The sequence below is a fragment of the Ictalurus punctatus genome, chromosome 12 (assembly GCF_001660625.3).
Source record: "Ictalurus punctatus breed USDA103 chromosome 12, Coco_2.0, whole genome shotgun sequence".
Taxonomy (NCBI): Eukaryota; Metazoa; Chordata; class Actinopteri; order Siluriformes; family Ictaluridae; genus Ictalurus; species Ictalurus punctatus.
The window spans coordinates 2,417,533-2,434,016 of record NC_030427.2 but is presented as its reverse complement, the minus strand read 5'-3'; the positions used below and the strand labels follow the sequence as shown (position 1 = coordinate 2,434,016).

The 16,484-nt window shown below is 38.5% G+C and overlaps 1 protein-coding gene and 1 non-coding gene across 2 annotated transcripts in view; both read left to right on the top strand.

The window, feature by feature from the left end:
• LOC128634180 (piwi-like protein 1) overlaps positions 1-16,484 on the top strand; it is a 130,972-nt gene that overhangs the window by 76,337 nt on the left and 38,151 nt on the right. The gene's annotated exons all lie outside the window — the stretch shown is intronic.
• Positions 13,852-13,922, top strand: trnag-gcc (transfer RNA glycine (anticodon GCC)). The gene has a single exon. It is a non-coding gene; the product is annotated as a tRNA-Gly (tRNA).

The following is a 16,484-nucleotide window of genomic DNA, read 5'->3' as shown; positions in this document are numbered from 1 at the left end:
GACATGGTTTGGTAATTCTAGACAACATGGTTCAGGTTAATTGGGAAAGACTGGAAATACAGTAAGTGAAGAAAGGAAAAGTGAAGGGATTTACAGGAAGAGATGCATGAAACACCTCACACCTATGGTTAAATGATGGGTTGGTGGTTAAATGATGGACTGATGGATTTTATCTGTATTAAATGGTGTTTTTATGAAATATCATAATAAGCAGGGAAGTGAGGTAGACTGGGAAATATAGAAGTTGCCTACTACTTATTTGTGGAGGTGGGGTTTGGTTGAACACCAGTTTGTGAATGGAGGGCAGAGCCGGGGAAAGGTGAGTGGTAAGGATCTACACCTGTGCAGGATTTTGTAACAGATGTTCTATGTTTCAATGAGCAGGATAAAAGGGGGAGAGAGAACAGACACAGGAGACCCATGTGTCTAGATATGTGCATAGTGAAATAAAATTCCTGAAAAGGGACAGAAATAGTGAAGGAAAATAAAGAAGTGATTTTGAGCCTGCTTCCCATCTCCTAATTTTCAGTCCACCCGTATGCAGAGATTTTTACTTAGTGTACTGTGTTCATGTAATCATAGAGATTAAAGCAGTTTATTTTTAAATCCACATTCATACCCAATCTTTTATAGAATTCACTGTAAAAAGATTATGTTAAAACACACACACACACACACACACACACACACACACACACACACACACACACACACACACACACACACACACACACAGAGAGAGTTAGAAAACATCATTAAAAGGTAAGTGGCATTTATAATTTATTTCTTGCCATACCTGCATACCATAGAATAAAAAAAGTAAAAAATGAGAAAACAAAACCAGCATGAAATCTTAAAATGTCTGTACACTAAATAAAACTCTCTGCATATTCAGTATTAGACCTATTAAGTAATGTTCTATATTTCTCAGTCCACCTTATTCCACTGCTTCTTACAATGTTTCATAAAAACACACACTGTAATGCACAGAAAATCCATCAATGCATCATTTAACCATGCAGCCATTATATCCTTTTACTTTTCCTCTCCACTTATTGTATTTTATGACTGACAATTAACCTGAGCCATGCTGTCTAGAATGATCAAACACTCTGGTAATTTCCAAACCAAACTAATGTTCTGCCTCTTTTGTTACAGTAGCACACCTTATACAGTGGCTTGTACTGATATTATAACTAGAACACCACCATGAGATAATTACTATTAACTTTATGACTTTAGCAACACTACAGTTCAAAAGTTTGGAGTCACTCAGAAATTGAATGAATTTTGAATGAAAATCACAATTTTTAAAATAGCATTGATCAGAAATACAGTCATTATTATAGCTGGATTTTAAAGGGAATATCTACGTAGGCATTTTCACCAACCAGCAACTCCTGTGTTCCTGTGGCACATTGTGTTGCTAATCTGACATTATCATGGTAAAAAGTTCATTCATCATTAGAAAACCCTTGTGCAATGATGTTAGCACAGCTGAAAACCGTTGTGCTGTTTAAGAAAGCCTTACAAACTGGCCTTCTTTGGGCTACTTGAGAACCTGGAGCATCAGCATTTGTGGGTTTGATTACAGACACAAAATGGCCAGAAAGAAACAGCTTTCTTCAGAAACTCATCAGTCTATTGTTGTTTTGAGAAATGAAGGCTGTTCCATGTCAGAAATAGACAAGAAACTGAATATATCTTACAAAGGTGTGTAGTAATCCCTTCACAGAACATGACATGAATGAAGTTGTTACTTCTATCATGCAGTTCCACTGCAGTGGCTTAGTAGGTGGCTTTGTACTCAACCTATTTGCATTAAAGGAATTAGATATCATTTTATGTTAACAATATTTTCCCCTTCACATATTGAAGCCATGGATTTCTAATAATCTGACAATTATATGAGTGTACGATATTGACCCATAGAGTAGATACAAGTAAAAAGCAGATGCAATTTTCAACTTTGCTCATTTATTTATCATCAGTAACCACTTCATCCTGCTCAGGGTCGAGGAGGATCCAGAGTTTATCCAGGATTAATGGGCAAGAGGCAAGAATATATCTTACATCAGTCCATCACAGGAGACCACGGACACACACAGACACAGAATCACAGACTCATTCACACCCTGGGGCAAGATAGCATAGGAGATTCACCAACCAGTAGGTCTATGTGTGGTGGGAGAAAACCTGGAGGAATCCTGCACAGACGCAGGGAGAAACTGCAGTTCCACATAAACAGTATCCTGAGCTCAGGATCGAATCAGGGAACATGGAGCTGTGAGGTAAACTGGTCTACAAGAACCATACTCATACACAATATATGGTAAATCCACTTGGAGGAAGGAGTGGGGATTATTCATTCATTAATAATTATTAGGGCTGCAACTAACCATTATTTTCATAATCGATTAGTTGGCCGATTATTTTTTTCGATTAATAGGATGGGGCGGGGCAAACTTTCAGTACCATTTCTTCTTATTTGAAATAAAATCCACAAACTGAGTGTTACTTCAGACTAAAAGTTTACAAAAGTGTTTGCCCAAAACAGAAAAGAACCCAATTCAAACACACACACACACAGACACACACACACACACACGCACCAGAATATATATTATTAATTAGGACTGTAGTTTAATTCAGTGCTTTTTGTGCAGCCATGAAAATAATGCATAAATACTATAAAATAAATTATATAAAATTTTGTGTTTGAATTAGACATTACAGATCTTACTCACGCTACACGCTGTATCAGTGCGTCTACACCGCGCGTGATCGCAACACGGCCTCGTTACTAACACACCACTTCCATTATAATAAACAACAGAATTTACACTGCCAGCGCACAGATACAGCATATAATGACAATAAACTTAAATTAAACTAAACCTTTTAAGCAGTGTGCACCAGTTTCCCCTGCCCCTTACACACAGTGGATATAAACATAACTTTGTGCTTCGCGGTGTTTAATATAAAATGCTCCCTGCATTTCTCATTTTCTTTCTCAGTCACGTGATGATTTCTCCTCCATCTGATGGAGACTGACGTCATGCTGGGAATAATAGGTAACGCTGACAGAGAGTAAACTGGAGAAAGTCAGTGTCGGTGACTCTGAGTGTCTGCTAATGCTAGCGTGCGTATGACGTCATGCGTCATCGTGACTTATACTACCGGTTAGTAAAAAAATCGCTAGTGATACATTTCAGATGATATTACCTTTCTAAAATCCACACAGTAGAGTATACAGACAGTAGAGTATATAGTGCATAGTGTAAGTGTACAGTACTTCATTTGGGACAGAACTTTAGTATTTACTCTCCGAAGCATATTTTCTGAACAGAAGTAACGTAATGCAGACCATCTAATCCATAATGAGATTCATTACAACAATTTTCATCATCGATTGTTATCCATTTTATTGATTAGTTGTTGCAGCTCTAGTGCAAATATATAAATATAAATGATTTGACTTTTTTTTGACCCAGTGTAAAATGTTAAAGAGCTATCTCTATATCTCTAGATATAACCATGCGTTATGTTAGATGGTGGTATGCTGTGTTCAATAGGACTATGTGAGCACAAACAAACACTGAAATCTAAGAATGTTTTTTTTTTAACAGATAATTAATAAAAATGTGTCCGCACAGGTCTGTTAGATCTTTAACATATAACAGGTAGTGCAATAATGGAAAAATGGTATAAATGTAAACATAACATGCTATGACTGAGTATTCAGCAAATTAGCTTATACCAAATATGATCATAGCAGTTATAGTGATAGCAGCCAGGTAAAGTGTATTTAAAGTGTATATAGTGACAGTAAATTAGATCCTATGTTTTTTTATAATACAGTACAGTATAATTCAGTTGTTCTATTAGTGCAATTTCAACCAAAATACAGTTGAGTGTAAAAGTTTGTACCCCCTTTTGGTTTCTTTTGGACAGAAGGGTGTTAAATGTCCTAAACACTACAAAATGTTGTGGATAAAAAATGTCATAAAATAAACATAAGGGAGGTCCAGATCCAGATCCAGGTCCAGTAACGGTGAGAGAAGGGACTGACGACGGGCACCGGCACCTAGACATACAGAAGCGGTTTTAGTCAGAAGTGGATAAATTGGTAAAACACTTTAAAGATCTTTATGGGTTATTAGTCGAAATAGTCGAAAGAAGTGTACGAGCTGAGGAGTGCTAAAACACACACACACACACACACACACACACATGCTCGTACAGTCAAGGGCGGGCAAGTAGACACAACATACGCACACACTCTCTCTTTCTCATACACACACATGAATAACTTTAATAGAATCTTATAGTAATAGAGAAACTCTATGAAAAACAGAATTGTAGGATATGCAGGACAGTAGAACTGTAATGATATTAAGAAGTTGGAAGTACAGTAAACCGCTTTTCAAGTAGTATAAATATATATAAACTAAGAAATATAGTGCAAATATGAAAATAAATTATAAATGAGAAGTACGGGGAAAAAAGGAAAATATAACTTACTCATGATTCAGATGGTGAAGATTCTCGTCTCGCAAGGAAAGCCTTAATTTTTAGAGAACCATGAAGAAAGCCAGTTATAAGGGTGGCTGCCCCCCCCCCCCTCGAGATAACGATAAGACCAAGGTCCCTCCCGGTTGTTTAGTCGTCTTGCTTACGTCATTTTTATTACCTAGGGAAATGGGAATCTTGGTTTCTGAAGACCTAGGTAAGGGAGAACCCTGGTTTTTGAAGACCTAGGTAAAAGAGAACCCTGGTTTTTGAAAACCTAGGTAAATAGAAACACTGGGTTTTTGTTTCCTGGGTTGTTGGAAATGCCTGGGTTCTGATTTTATGTGTAAAGTAAAACCCCTGGTTTCAATTCTATGGGTAAGTGAAATAGGCCTTTTCTGGAAACCTATGGGTTATCTAGTGTGTAAATACAGTATAAATACTGGAGCTTAGGCTCAGGGTATGGGGGATCACTTCTGAGAATTCTCATCGGTGTGGATCTCGTGTGGTGGAATGGAACAATAAAGCTGGACCCTTGCTTCTTCTCACTCACGGCTGGTGTATTTTTTCTATCTCCAACTGGTCTCAGAGGTAGATGTGAGTATTGGCTTCTAAGTTGAATTTTAAATGTTTTTGGGTAATAGGCTAAATTCGAGCCAACAGTAAGTAGAAGTTAATTTTATTATCAGACTCAGATATCCATGTTAATATTTTTAATACTGATCATTACTGTTAAATGACTTGAAAGAATCAACACATCGGATGGTCATGGCAGGACCTTGATTTTGTGGTCAGTAAACCAATTGTGTGTTGATTTTGATGTATGTTTTGGATCACTGTCCTGCTGGAAGATCCAACCACGGCACATTTTAATCTTTCTGGCAGAGGCAATCAGGTTTTTATTTAATATCTGTTGATATTTGATAGTCCATGATGCCATGTATCCTAACAATATGTCCAGGTCCTCTGGCAGAAAAACAGCCCCAAAACATTAAAGAGCCACCACCATAGTTAACTGTGTTCATGAGGTACTTTTCCATATGGCTAGGGTGAAGTCAGCTAACATGGACCACTTTTTGGAAAATGATTTATAATGCCATCAAATAAGCTATCATGTCTCATCATCTCATCAAATCATGATCTCTAATGATATTTTTATAAATTAGCATGGGCCTCTTCAATATAAATTTCTTTTAAAAATATGAAAAAGTATAATTGTTTTAAAATTATGAGGGTTAGAGTATCGGCAGGAACACTCCTGAGCCACAACACAATGTTCAGGCAAATTGGGCCGGCTGTTCAGTTAACATGGACCAATATAAAAAGATAACAGGTAATTTCGACTGAAACCATTTTAATTTTAACAGTAAATTGATAATATTGTGTTCAGTGTGCCATAGCAGCAACACCGTAAATATATTTAATAGAAAGCACATCTTCTCCACAGCTCTCGTGGTACAATGAGTTGCACTGACAGCAGCACACCCTAAATGTTCCCGCTGCATTGAATGCTGAAGGACTGTCATGGTCTCTCCTTTCTCCCCAGCAGTAACCTCTACACAGGGTTTACCCACCTCCCCAACCACACGGGTAGAGTAAAACTGATCTTGTAGGCCAAATACATCACAATTCCACAGATGTGATGGAACATCTCTGATTGCAAGTTCCTCCAGCAGGTCTTCATACTGTGGAAACCACTTTCCTAACACACTACATTGCTGTATGGTTCAAGCTGCTTGGTTTGTTTCCTGCTCTCCAGGTCCTCCCTCAGTAGAGTAGAGGTTGATGGTAAACTAACTGGTTTCTCTTCCATTATTATTTGTAGTTCCTTAGTTAAATCTGTGACCATAGGCACTTCTACTGTTTGTTCTGCATGTTGTTTTAAGTTCCTTTCTCCCCTTTTTCCTTTAGGGCCAGCCTGTGTTGGGGTTAATGCAAGTCTGGCTTTCCCCTCTCTACCGAACCCCCTATTTTCCCTTACGGTCCCCGCATAGGAACCCATAACAGGTTGCGTACTCGGTTTAAGAGGTGGAAACGATTCAGGGTCATTGAAGGATTCAGCCAATGGGGTGAGTGACTTTTTTTGCATTTCTGTTAACATTGATTTCAGGGTCTGTGCTGAACTCGCTGTGAATTTCTTTCTATATCTTGTTTTGCTCCAGGTTACTGCGCTGTTGAAAACCTGAATGTCCAATTCCCTTATTTCAGACAAAATGGTTGCTATTACTTCATCGTAGTGTTCTTTTAAGATCTCTATATTATTGTCCATCCACTGTGCTGTGTTTTGTTTGACCTTTTCCAGTGTTGACTGGTTTGGAGAAGGTTTAATGAAAGATGTGAATTTTGTGACCTGTCTGAACACACTTGGTGGATAAGGATTAGCCGGTGTTGTGGCCGCCAGAATTTCTGAATGATGTAGAGCCTGTAAAAATTTGAAATATTTTGTCAATGTTAAGTCTACAGCAGTTTTTGATTTGAGACACCTTGAATTTGGTTTTCACTTACATTTGCAGGTTCCCTTATTGGTCCAGAGTCAGCGAAGACTTCAAATCTGTTGTGCAATACTACAGACATATTGTAAAAGTAAGTTCACTTTAAAAAGGAAGAAAGATGGAACAGCCTGTGCAAAGGGGAAGAATGAATAGGGGCAGAAAATCCTTTAAGATGAAATAGAATTCAGAAAGGAGAAACAGTCAAGGAAATTATTCAATCAACACAACACCAAATCAGAAACAAAACACATACCTGTGTACGTATAGGGAAAAATGTAGAAGTGATGCCATCTGGTGGATGAATTAAGGAATCATTCCTTTGATGGACATCTTGGAACATGTGCATAAAATACGCCTTGTCTTTCTTCACAGGACTGCAATTTTGAGGTCTGGGTGAGCTACTGGCATAAAATGGAGGAAGAACATCCCAACAGGAGAACAGGAAAACTTTCTTTGCAAAGTTGTATATATCCTTTTTTCTTCTTTGTTTTCAGTGTGCACACTCTTTGTAGACTTTACGTAGAAAAGGATTGTACTTACTCCTTTCAGCGTTTGGTCATCGTTGTTGTTTGAGGTTTAGTAGAGCTCCTTTCCTCTATGGATCTCATTAAAAAAATTCATTTATTTATTTTATTAAACATATTCCAGGGCTCCAGGCAAAAAACAAAATCTTGGAGCCATTGGTTCCTAAACCGCAAATATTTATGTGCCAAATCAAATTTTCAGGAGCCAAAATAGTGATGTCATATGACATATGATGATATCATTGTTAAATGGCTACCTCACACTGCCTTTTCTTTCCCTTCTGTACTGTCTGCCTTTGTTTACTCTGCCTCCCATAGTTTACACAATGTATTCTTTACATACACAATATGTGCAATGTTCAGTACGTCATATAATAATAATAATAATAATAATAATAATAATAATAATAATAATAATGAGTCTTTATTGATCACATATGCATTACAACACAGTGAAATTCTTTTCTTTGCATATCCCAGGTTGTTAGGAAGTTGGGGTCAGAGCACAGGGTCAGCCATGATACAGCGCCCCTGGAGTAGAGAGGGTTAAGGGCCTTGCTCAAGGGCCCAACAGTGGCAGTGATGCCCCCATCTTGAATCATATTACCGTAAATACTTAAATGTGCAGTCATTTGTTTCTTTTTTTCACTTTTTTATTCATTTCCTGCTTATTCAGGCTCAGAGTCATGTAGGCTGCATTGAATTTTATTTTCAATTCCCTCATCTCTTTTTCAGTGACGTTATCACTAGCACGTTGCACTGCTTTCACGATTGGGGTGGCACGAGGGGCAGACCTAGCCATGACACAATCCCTAGCGGTCTCATGTTTTGTACTGTCTCCATGCTTCTTTACGGTTTCTTTTTTAAAATGACTCGAACTGGTAATGAACTCTGTTTTACCAGCAATATCTTGTCCTGCTTTAGCACAAAAGGTGCAGTACATTTTCCCTTTGTCATAACGTAACCAGGCGAACTCTTGTAGCCAAGCTGATTTAAACTGTCTTGTCGGGATGAGAGCCGCAGGGACGGGAGAAGACTCAACTCGCTGCGCTTGGCTGTCATCATCTGTAAAAGATTGCACACCGATTGAAACGGGCTGGGATGACTCAAATGTCACTTGAGAACTTTCACTGGTCGAGTTGGTCTCAACATCGTTGGCATCTGATGTAGAGGAGGCAGGGTTTGGACAGGCAGGGAATGAGGAAAAGTCTGATATTTTTCTTCTCAGCTGACTAACGTTAGTTAACTACGCAGTTAGCTAGCCTACATATAACAGATAAATTCACATTCTAACAAACTAAACCACATCAAACTAAATTAAACACCTTTAATAAAAAGGCTCAGGCAGGGTTAGGTTAGGGGATGACTCAACCCAACACTCATTGGTGTGGGAGGTGGCACAGGCACAAAACCTTGTCCTTCATTCTGTATATATTCCTCTATATGTATTTAACATTCTATGAGAAAATATCAGTTGTATAAAAAAAATGGAAAAGAAATTATATAATTTTTTTAATCTACATATTGTGTTAAAAACGAATTCTGCCACTTTAAAAAAAAAATGAATTTTCATGAATCTCATGAAAATGAATCACATGTAAATGAATCAACGTAAATGAATCACATGTAAATGAACCATATGAAAATGAATAAATAAATTAAAGACTTTAAAAGAAAATCTGTCTAAATGTAAGACGTTTTAGGTGAGGTTAACTATTGGGGGTTGGAGGATCAGTTTAGAGAACATATTATTTGTTTCTGATGGTTAAGTTCAGGGTTAGGGTTGGCCCCTAAGTTTCAATATTGGAAAAAGGAGTTTTTATTGGTTAAAAATTAGGTGATTAGAGTTTATTGTTTGGGTAAGCCCCTAGATTTCAAGATAAAAAATGGTTTTAATGGTTGGAATAGAAGTTCTAATTGGATTTAAGGGTACTGGATCTATGTTCCCCATCCCTATTGTCCAACTTGTACAGATGAAATTTAATCTGGCCCAAATTTAGGGCCGAACCAGGAAAAAGTTCCATAAATTTTGTCCATGTTCCCTCTCAGATCCTTCTTCCTATTGATTACTCCCCTCCCCCTGTATAATTACAGCTTTTTAGGTGCAATGAATTTGCAAATGTCAGTTAATTGTATTTCCTAATTTGTCCTGGAATTTCCTCCTAGTGCCTGATTCCAGTGATCCTGTGATAATGACCTTTGATACTCCATATGTAAGCTTTGGCGTTCTTTACTATTTATCAATTTATTTTATTTTAAGTTCTGCATCATCCTTGAGTAACTTGGGCAGGTTGGAGTATCGTAGCGCTCTAATCAACACCACGTTCTCACTCAGGTGTGGGTTCTCTCGCATCAGAGACCTGGAAAACACACACACACACACACACACACACGCTCGATTTATTCCAGCAAGACATCTGTTACATTTATAGATAGTTTTAATTAACAATTTAGAAAAAACAACGGATGAATCTAATCTAATCTAATATGTTCACCCTGTTCGTAGACGGACATACCCGGCCATGACGATAACAGAGTTGACGACTCTCATGCTGAAGTCGTAGTGGTCCTGCCGGGAAAGCTGCTTGCTGCACAGCTTATACAGCTGAATCATCTTCTTCGCCAGAGTCTCACTGGACTTGAAGCCCTCAGCTCACAAGTCCACCTACAGCAAAAAAGACAACGTGAAACAGTTCTGTAACACGCCAGAATACATCCGTTATTGCGTTCATTACATAATGTAATGAATGACGGCACCCGAGCACACCTCTGCGATGACGGCGTGGTCGGGCACAGTCATGGAGACGGATCTGAAGCGGCCTCCAGGTTGTCCCGGAGCTCGGTCCTGCCTGCGTAGCCTGGGTTCATCGTGATTAAGGCAGCTTCCTACAAATGGAAGCAGGGGAAATGATAACAATTCAAACCCTTGCTAATATTCTGAAATCGATTGCAACACTGAGTGAGTCTGTTCCAAGAATCGATTCAGCACAAATCTCGAATTAAAGGTTAGGGGAACAACCCACAGTATTAAGTACATAGGATCATTATCATGATTAACAGGGCGATTCCGAATACCTGGTGTCAATTCGTAGATACCAGGTAATGGGAATAGAGTCGATTCAAAGGAATCAAGCTTTGGAGTCGACTCTATAGTCGTTGTGAATATGGAGTCAACTCCAAAGTTTGATTGTGGGGGAAGCATGACTGAAGAACCTTGATTTCTCAGTTTGGGAACAATCCCAAAGAAATAGTCGGGAGAGCGTTTGGCATCGTTGTGACAAACGCTGAATCTCACAGCTTTTTTTTTAGTTTTTAATTACTCAACTTTTAAGACACAACTTTTAAGACACAAACCCCCCGTTTATTCCTTCACTTTCATCTTTCACTACTTTTTTTATTTTACATTTTGTTCTGATTCTTTCCCCCTGAATGTCTGGCTAGAACTTTCTGAAACTGGGAGCTAATGCTAAATTTAATGTTCTGTTAGAAAAGACAGCTTGATGTGTGGTTTCATTAAATTCATTCAATTTAAATATCTTGTCTTTCTAAGAAAAACTGCTGATTAAGCAATGCACTATACCATATTCATGAGAAAGTAGAATTTTGTATTTGTTATTTGGCGTTTGTGTAAATTCAATACGTCGATTTCAGCTAGTGATTAAAGAATCGGTTCATGAGTCATCTTTGTCAGATATGCTGGTGGCGCTTTCTGATTTTAGTAATTTAACCATTCAAAAGAGTTATTTGTGTGTGGAACAGTGTTGCATTGCACCCGCGAATACCTGCAACCTGGAATGGAAAATAAGATTTATTTTGTTCCAACACTTTTTTGTTGTTATTGTTGTTGCTGTTGTTGCTGTTGTTGTTGCTCCAAAACTGAAAAGTGTTACAATGGAAGCAGAAGTAAGTGTAGCTTCTTAAATTGTGTAGTGTAACGCAGTGTTTTTCAATCTTTTTTGAGCCATGGCACATTTTTTACATTGGAAAAATCTTGTGGCACACCACCGACCAAAAATGTTACAGAATGACACTCTGTAGCCTAATACAGTATATGTAATTGCAATATAGTTTCTCAATTTATTTATACTCACTCAGTGTGAAACCTGGGCATGTTTAGATGAACACAAAGCCGATATCCTGGCAGGAATTGAAGAAAGGCATACACAAAGCTTTTCTTCACCAGCTTTCAGTCTCTCTCTGTTTTTAGTTTTTATAGCAGTTAGGCTTGAAAAGCTCAGCTCACACACATATGTTGTGGAAAATGGGAGCAATGTCAAAACTTTGTTGGCCGGAATGGGGAATTCCTTGGCAGCAGTCAACCAAAAACTGTCCAAAGGAAGTTCAGCAAATCTTAGCTTTAAACCACGATCTTGTTTCAGTTCAGTTAGTTCCTCCTGCTCCTGTAAAGTTATGTCCTTTCCAATAGCAGTCAAGGCATTCAGTGGAGGCTGAAGAGAAATAAAATGACAACTTCTCCTCAAGAGTTTTCAGATGTTTACCTATTACCTCGCACAGTGCAGCAGGGTGATCTTGCCGTTCCTCTGTGAGTGGGAACATCTCAAGGTTGGCACTTTGCACATGTTGTTGCCAGAGGTGCACCTTTAAATGGAATCCATTTATTTTATCCATGCTTGTAAGCAGGTTCTCATTTCGGCCTTGCATCCGTGTGTTCGGTTCATTCAGATGATGAAATATATCTGCCAGGTATGCCAGCTTTGCACACCACTCATCACTTGCAAACAGATTTGAGTAATCAGACCTCTCATTTGTCAGAAACACTTTAAGTTCCTCCAACTTATTAACAATTTAAGCTCATACACACGGGCCAGCAACTTGTCATGCTACAACCATCGGACCTCCGTATGGAGCAATAAGGCTTTATGCTTCGCTCACATTTCCTCACACAAAGGTGCAAATATACGACTTTTCAAAGGTCGTGTCTTTACAAAGTTCCCTATGCGCACAACATCATCCACCACAGGAACTAGTTCTGCTGGTAAAGTCTTTGCAACGAAGGTGTCACGGTGCAGAAAACAGTGTGTAACAATAAGATCTGGGTTTCTTTCCTTCACTCTGCTAACGAAGCCTTAGGTGTGCCCGACCATGGCTGCAGCTCCATCAGTGCAAACACTTGTGCAATTTTCCCACGTAAGTCCTCCCTGGTCAAGATATTCTGATGTGACCCAAAAAATTTCCTCTCCTGTTGTTTTTTTCTGGCAGTGCCTTACAAAATAGGAAGTTTTCTCTAATGGCATCTCCATCCACAAAACGCACATTGGCCAAGAGCTGAGAATATCCGTAGACTCATCAAGTTGCAACACAAATTTCCTACTGATGCGTATCTTTTCCAAAACATGGCTTTCGATGTCTGTAGACATGTCATCAGTACGTCTGGCGATTGTGTTATCTGAGAGCGGGAGTTTAGATATGTCTTTAACCGCGTCAGGGTCGAGCATCTCGTTGACAGTGTCTTTGTGGGCAGGTAGTATTAACGTCTCTGCCACAGTGTGGGACTTTTTTCATTTAGCTACAAGTGCAGCAACTAGCTTTGAGGGCTTTCTAATTTAGCTTTGTGGTTTTTCTCATTAATGTTGCCTGTTTCTGTGTTTTCACTCAGGCAACAAAGTCCATCGGCTTGTTTGGAAGCGACGGGTGTTTCGCTTGGAGATAGCGTTTAAGCTTGCTTGGCACCATGGCGCTATTGGACAGCTTCTCGCCACACACCAAGCATAATGGAGTCAGGGTCATCTCATCGCTGGTGAAAGTAAATCCTAACGAAAGATAACTTTTGCTCGAGCTCACCATCTTTGCTTTCTTTTTACCACCACTCATACTAGGCCCTTCACCTGGGTCACAGTCTTGTCCAGGGCCCAGTTCGGAGTTTGCACGTTTCCTTTTTAAAAACTTCTCCATCACTGCCACCACGACCTGTCGCATGCGTCACTAATTCTCTTGTCTCTAAGAAGGTAGGAGGCAATTACCTGCTGCCACAGGGACGAATATTACATTACTCTGCCAGTCACTATATTACAGCACAGACACTCAACCATGGCTTATTATTTGCAGATAATAATGAATAAATTTTAATAAATAAGAATTTTAAGACTAAGTGAAATTGGACAATTTCTCAAGGCACGCCTGACGATCTCTCACGACACACTAGTGTGCCACGGCACAGTGGTTGAAAAACACTGCTCTACGGTACGTAGACTGTATTACATGCGTGTTGAGCAGAGAGGAGATATTATAATATTATACAGTATCTGGAAATATAGTGTGTGACTGCTGCTGCTCACGGCACAGTCTTTAGTTATTTAAACTAAGCATTGGTGGTTCAGTGGTAGAATTCTCGCCTGCCACGCGGGAGGCCCGGGTTCGATTCCCGGCCAATGCAGAAGTGAATTTTGAAAGTTAAGCCTTCACCAAAAGAACATTACAAGTCTTATCATTTCTGCCCAAACTAGTCGAACTCCATAGGGAGGGTAACCATGCTCGTGAGTTTCCTTGGTGGAGTCCAAACAATTTAGAAATGTTTTTTTTTTTTTTTTTTAACTTTTCCAGCCTGACTTCGCAATCTTGTTTGACTTTCGCAAACTTGTTACTTGTAAAGGAAATTTGTGAGCATCAACAACTCAGAAAAAGAGTTGTTGATGCTCACAAATTTCCTTTACAACTAACAAGTTTGCGACGAGGATGGGATTCGAACCCACGCGTGCAGAGCACAACGGATTCCAACGGAGTCCATCGCTATGAGGGTCTAATTTTATTCAAGTCTTGAGGTATGAGCTGTGCCGTCATATAAACTGAAGGGTGACGATGCGGCGAGACGGCCCAAAGGTCTCACAGAACGGGACAATTCCATAGTTGAGCCATCGCAATGCAATCCAATCCTTGGTCGGCTAGGTACCGACTACCTATGGACTGCCCATCTCAGCGTGTTAAATTGCTTTGGAAAATGTAATACAGCTCATGGTTGCGAAACACGTAGCCACAGTGCTAGCTTTTCACATTTCTCCATCTCTCTCAAGGATATTCAGCTGGCCTGCCGTATTCGCGGAGAATGCGCTTAAACGACAACTCCGTCTAATATACACAAAGGCTCTTTTAAGAGTCACTTCATCGTCTCAGAAAACAGCTAATTTTATTTCTTGGGCTGTTTGAATATTTAGATAAGAGAAGGGGACACACACACACACACACACACACATATATATATATATATATATATATATATATATATATATATATATATATATATATATATATATATATATATATAAATGCTTTATATTTCTATCAACATATAGAAATGTTTATTATTCGTTATTAATGAGTGAACTTTATTATGATAAATATACTGCTATGTATATTACATAATGTTTTTTTTTTTTTTTTTTTATAGATGATGATGAACAGTGCAGAAGAGCCGTGTATTGTCCTTATGTAAAAACTAGACAATGCACAGTAATAACGCCGATGAGCTGTGTTTGTGTACAGTAGCCCAAATCTGCCTTCTGTTCCAGGCGGCGTTGTGTCTTGTGCTGGATGGAGCTTGACTGCCCTCGTGTGTCCAGTTTAAATATTAGAACGTGGTATGGAGAGCAAAGGATATATATATATATATATATATATATATATATATATATATATATATATATGTGTGTGTGTGTGTGTGTGTAAATGATGTAAAAGGCTTTCTATCAACATTAGAAAAAGGTTAGTTATTAATTTTGTATTTTTAGTATAAATATAGTGCTATGAGTATTACATAATGTTTGTTTTTATAGAAGAGCCGTTAACTGTGGTTATGTCCGAACAATACAATGCACAGTGATGAGCTGTGTCTGTAAAATAGCCCAAACCTACCTTCTGCTTCAGGTGGCGTTGTGTGTTGTGCTGGATGGAGCTTGACTGCCCTCCTGTGCCCAACCTCGGGAACGGCAATTTCCCAGCAGCGGTATCCTGTCATAAGAGTACATTTGTAGTTAGGCCCGAGTTGGGTAAGAAATATTACATGGTTTATATTACTGTGTCCCCTTTTTAACCCGTTCATGATCATTATTGTATACATTACAAAGATAAAGGTAATGTTCTTCCCTATTTGTGGATATTCTCGAAGTGAAATAGATGAGGCCACCTAGGGAACACTAAGTTATCTAGGAGCAGTGATGAGAATGACATGTCTAATAACATTAGAAATACATTAATAATGTTATTATAATCGAAATCAAGGTGTGCACTTTAACATTATAAAATATACATACACAGCAAAATCCACAGAAACAAATCCACTCTATTGGAGTTTCATTTCAACACTTTTAAAGTGTCCGGAGGGGTCCACACTCCACAGTGTCATTTTAACACTTTAATAGAGTTCACATCAACTCTTTGTATAGTTGAAATTGAACACTACTCAAGTGTTAGTTTCTCAACACCAGTGTGTAGTGTTAGAAATTAATTCTCATAGGAGTAATTCATTAAATCTCATAGTGTTAATTGCGTACTATTAAATGAGTTGCCTCTAACACTATAAAGTGTTAATATGCTACTGCACAATTAAAATAACATTTAAATGATTACAAATCTAAAAGGCAAACAAAGAAAAAAAACAAGTTGGTTGCTTTATAATAGTTTTCTTTTTTCAAGGGTGTTAACATTACTGACCCCTCAGGTCACGTCTTTCTAAATATAACAATTGGGCACTATGTACTCTCTTTGTTTATTCTCATTAGAGCACTGCTGGTCAAATGGCCTAAAGTGTGTCAGTTCATTCACAGAGATGACAGAAAACTCATCCATTTGGTTATCTTCTATACAGTATGCATTGAAGTGGTCATCATAGTACATCATTTTTACATTGCAGGAAATAATGAAAGCACTCTCTTCATATATTATTATATCACAGATCTTTTTGAACACAGGGAGATCATAGGTACATGCAGTGCAAATGAACACA